The sequence below is a fragment of the Lagopus leucura genome, unplaced genomic scaffold, assembly GCF_019238085.1.
Source record: "Lagopus leucura isolate 7727_CA_CO unplaced genomic scaffold, USGS_WTPT01 Super-Scaffold_100008, whole genome shotgun sequence".
Taxonomy (NCBI): Eukaryota; Metazoa; Chordata; class Aves; order Galliformes; family Phasianidae; genus Lagopus; species Lagopus leucura.
In genome coordinates this window covers 19,166,255-19,170,913 of record NW_024962265.1, presented here as the reverse complement: position 1 = coordinate 19,170,913, position 4,659 = coordinate 19,166,255, and the positions used below count along the sequence as shown (strand labels likewise).

General features: G+C 43.2%; 1 long non-coding RNA gene across 1 annotated transcript; it reads left to right on the top strand.

Annotated features, from left to right (window-relative positions):
- Nucleotides 1-1,672: 1,672 nt before the first annotated feature.
- Nucleotides 1,673-3,930, top strand: LOC122180572. Its single transcript, XR_006179168.1, has 3 exons — nt 1,673-1,725; nt 3,346-3,422; nt 3,725-3,930. It is a non-coding gene; the product is annotated as an uncharacterized LOC122180572 (long non-coding RNA).
- The last annotated feature ends 729 nt before the right edge of the window (nt 3,931-4,659 follow it).

The window sequence follows — 4,659 nt, the reverse complement described above, 5'->3', positions numbered from 1 at the left end:
CTTTTTTCTGAAACAGATCACGTGGAAAGGAATACTTTTCAAATGTTTGGAGCAGCAGAGCCTGGGCTTTTATTAATAGTGGAAGAGGACAAAGGAAATAATCTTCACAAGATCAGCAAACTGCCTTTCAGGTGTTTTGAAGGAGTACCGATTTTGGAGCAGTTAATGCTGCTCATGTTCACGCCATCTAGATCCTCATATTTTGCCAAGGATTTTCTTAGGAAAGGAAAAGACTGCCATGCACCTTGCAAGATTGTTTAGTATCATCTGCCGAGCTAGGAATGATAAAACAGATGCGGAGATATGAATCTCTATGTCCAGAGGGTATGTGGTAGGGAGATGTGCAAACCTCAGCTAGCTCTTCTTGCACTGCAGATGAACTCTGGGTCATGTGCAGGTCAAATGCTGTGTCCCCAAGCAACTTGTAACATCTCATTGGTTGTTGAGACTGCAGAAAAAGTTGTGGTTTTAAAAGCAAATGCAAACTTTCCCCAAAACAAAAAGGTACCTGTCAACAAGTTGGTTTTGGGTTTTTTTTTTCCATTTTTTATACTGTGAACACTGATTTATGTGTGTTTTAAAAGTCCAGTGTGAAGACAAGCAGAACTGGAACTGGAAGACAAAACATTTTCTATGCTGGCTTAAAGAGACCAGAAATCATCCAGGCATTCTAGTTCAGAAACAGCACCTTGTTGAAAGTAAATGGCAATCAAGCATATGCATTTTATGAAAACCTTTGGATCTAAAACTGGCGGGAAAGCAGTACTTCTGTTGCTGCTAAATACCCTGCCTATTTTCAAGACAAAAAGAGCCCCATGGAAGAGGTGCTGGGCAGAGTGAGAACTGCTGGCCAATCAGCATCAACATCATGCCTTATTGAAGGACAACAACACTGTCCCTAATTACATTCACCTAAGATGTTTGTAAAGTCAAAATATGTCCCTTTTTTGTCTCAAGTGCAGGAAGGCAATCAGTAAAAAGGCTGTTTTCCTTCTTCATTGCAAGGGATTCCTATGGCTGTTTCCAAAGGCCTGGCAGGAAAGGGCCTAGAGGAGCAAGGATAGGGAGGGCTAGGCACTGAGGCATGGTTTGTTGCAGAAGCTGTGTGTTGTTTGGATCAGAAGCTGCTGGACTATATGCACAGCAGAAATTATATCATAGCTTCCAAGATGAACAGAATGTTCCAAGTTGACAAGCTCTTTGTTGTGTAAGTGTTGTTAAAGCACCTTTCCTGGTAGGAGTACGTGGGTGGCTGCGCTGAGCTCAGAAATGCCTCCTTCCCAACTTCTAAATGTTTCTGAGTAGTCAGAGTGGGGCCACAAGCATTTTGCCACAAAAAAAAAAAAAAAAAACAACTCCTTTCCTGAGCAACAACTAGCAGGGCTTCTGCAGCCACTGCCTATGAGGATGCAGGTACAGATAAGCAATTAGAAACTACACCATCAGCAACTGCACCTTTTTGATAAAACAACCCTGACACACTAGGATTCTGACCTCATGTTCTGGAGGACTGTAGTGGAAATGCTAAGTCAGGGCTTGAACCAGTGATTGAACACCTAGTGGGAAGGTAGGACCAAGTCAGGGGAGCTCAGGTGCATGCAATGCACCTGAGTGACTGGAGGGGGTGGACCCAGGATCCAACCCTTCCCACACCTCATTTAAGGGTTGGCAGTGGAGGCAATGATATCTGACTGGAGATCTCTGTATACCTGAGGCCTTCTGAAGGTAAGCAGCTTCTTTCCTTTATTTCTGTGCCCATTGCTGTTGTGCTTGAGCAAGTCTTTACTTGCTGTGGCCTGTGACCTTGCTGCTCTGTTGTCATTGCTACACCTTCCATCATGTTACAAGGATGTAAGCTCAGACTTATTCAAAGAAGTAAAGCAACAGCTACTAAGTGCACCCAGTAATTTGCTATTCATAGAAAACACACACAGAGACAAGCATGAGGAAGGAACAGTTTCCCTTACTGAGTGCTAAAAGGACATGTCTGGAAAGTGAGTTGGGTTCAATCCTACTCCAGCAGCTTTAAAAGAGCTCTGAAAAGAAAAACAGAGCAGCTGGAACTAGAGATACGTAGTCCAGATCAGCCTGTAGCTCAGGAACTGATTCAGTTCTCTTCTCAAAAATGAGTAGATGTGAACTCAGATTTCATTCCTTTCACTACCTAATGCCGTTATGAGAATTGATATATATATATATATATAGAAAGAGAGAGAGAGAGAGAGAGAGACATGACTACCACTTCTCTTTTGTGACTCAGAACCTTTGATTTTTATCAAGCCTATTCAGAAACAAATCTGCACAAGGTTGTAATCCACTCTCATGGTTTGTTTCAACTAAGCCTGCCCATGCTGGATAAGCCTCTTGCATGCAGGCTGGTCCTTCCACCTCCCAGAAGGCCAAAGTTGAAGAACACAGATGAAGGCAGTGAGGATGGTCCAAGGCAGGAAAAAGAGTTTCTACAAGGGAATAATGATCAGTCTAATGCCTAGAAAAAGGTTAATGAGGAAGGCTACAAACAATGGATGGTGTTGAAGAGGTGACGAGGTAATGATGATTCCCTACACAGAAACTACAGGGTACCCACTGAAATTATCAGGTGTCAAATTAAGGGGAGAGAGCAGGTATTTCTTTGTGTAGTACATAATTATACTGTCACAGGCTGCTGCGCAGGCCAAAAGCGTAGACAAACTCAAGAAGTCATTACAGAAATTCAGGGAGGACTAGTCTACCAGTAAAAATTTAAGAAAAGGGGTGGAAAAAAAAGAAATCAGTCTCAATGCAACTCTGGCTCAGGAAAGCAGGCAAGGGTAGCTCACTGTGCACACACTCTCCCTTGTGCTTTCTCTGAGCATTGCTTTGGAAGTGCCACAGTCCTTGTCACAGTCAAGCCATTGGGGCTAACATCTGTCTGGCAATATTAAGGTTCTCAGCCTGATGTTAACTGCTTTATATTTTTGGCTGAGAAAATCAGGTTTTTACACAACTCACAACACAGATACAGGATAAAGAGACACATAGGATGTGGGCACCATGCTAATTCTCCAGTGTTACTGTTGGATAAACTCATTTTGCTGTTCAAATATACATGCCCTACAACTGTATCTATACGTGCAAAAGCATTACACGAGTAGCATTAATATAAATGCTCCCTATACAGTTTCTGCAATGATAGAACATCCATATTTTAAAAATGGGTTTACCGAGGCAATTGCCTTATCTCAAACAGAACAGTAGTACTTCACGCTTTCTCTTGCTAGGCTATATTTAGATCTCTGTCATTGTGCTACTCTTCTTATGCCACTTTCCGAAACTTTATATGTCCCCAATACGTCCTTGTTTCAGTGTTCAGACTCACAGAGAGGAATAGCAGCTGTTCCTGTCACATTAAGGAGAAAACGAAAAAGTTTCTTTATTCGAGGGTAAGCACCGCCATTCCTTTCCATAACATCCTTTTCTACCTCTATGTGAAATGTGATTGGTTGTCTAGTAGTACCCAGCACCATTCAACCCAGCTAAGGCTTCTTCCAGTAAGCTAACGCTTAAAACTACCTAAGTGAACATTCAAACTTGTGTGATACTTCTATTCCCAAAGATACCATAACCTGCAGTAGATAGTGTGGGGAACTGGTTTAGTTCTTGTAGGTATTCTTTATTCTCTTTCAGAAGGATCACTTGTTAGCTAATGCTCAAAATGGCTCAATTTTTTTTTTTTTCTTCCTAGGCACTATAGGCTTTCAGATTATTTACTGCTGAATCTGTTGCAGAATGTCAATGCCCTGGGCATAGCAAGGCCTGTTCCTCCACGCACTGGATGATGTGAAGGCAGCACTGAAGGGAAACCCATTGCAGAGGTCTTTTTATAAGAATGTTTGGCATCTGCTTGCACAAGTTTTGAGGAAATAAAGCACATTATAATTAAACTTTGAATTTTTCCCATAGTTCATTCTCATTAACCTAATGAACTGCAGAAGACTTTATGCATTGTGTGCACAACCCCAGATTGCCTTCTACAGCAAAAGCAGTGAATGGCTTTGTGTAGCTCCAGAAAGGGGCTTGCCTTTTTCTCCTATGAGGACTCAGACTATCTGGCCTTTGAAAACCTGGACCAGTTACATCTTCGAGTATGTAGTACTTTGCACCTCGAGTATTGTGTTCAGTTTTGGGCCCCTCACTACAAGAAAGACATTGAGGCCCTGGAATGTGCCCAGAGAAGGGCAACGAAACTGGTGAGGGGTCTGGACACAAACCTTATGAGGAGTGGCTGAGGGAGCTGGGATTGTTTAGTCTGGAGAAGAGGAGGCTCAGGGGAGACCTCATTGCACTCTACAACTTCCTGAAGGGGGGCTGTGGTGCAAAAGGGTTTGGCCTCTTCTCCCTGGCAAATAGTAGGACCCGAGGAAACGGCCAGAAGTTATACCAGAGGAGGTTTAGATTGGATATTAGGGGAAACTTTTTCTCTCAGAGGGTGGTCAGGCACTGGAATGGCTGCCCAGGGAGGTGGTGGAGTCGCCGTCCCTGGCAGTGTTCAAGAGGCACGTGGATGAGGAGCTACGAGATATGGTTTAGTAGCTTGTGGCACTGATAGGAATGGGAGGGTGGTTGGACTAGATGATCTTGCAGGTCGTTTCCAACCTTGCGATTCTGTGATTCATCAGT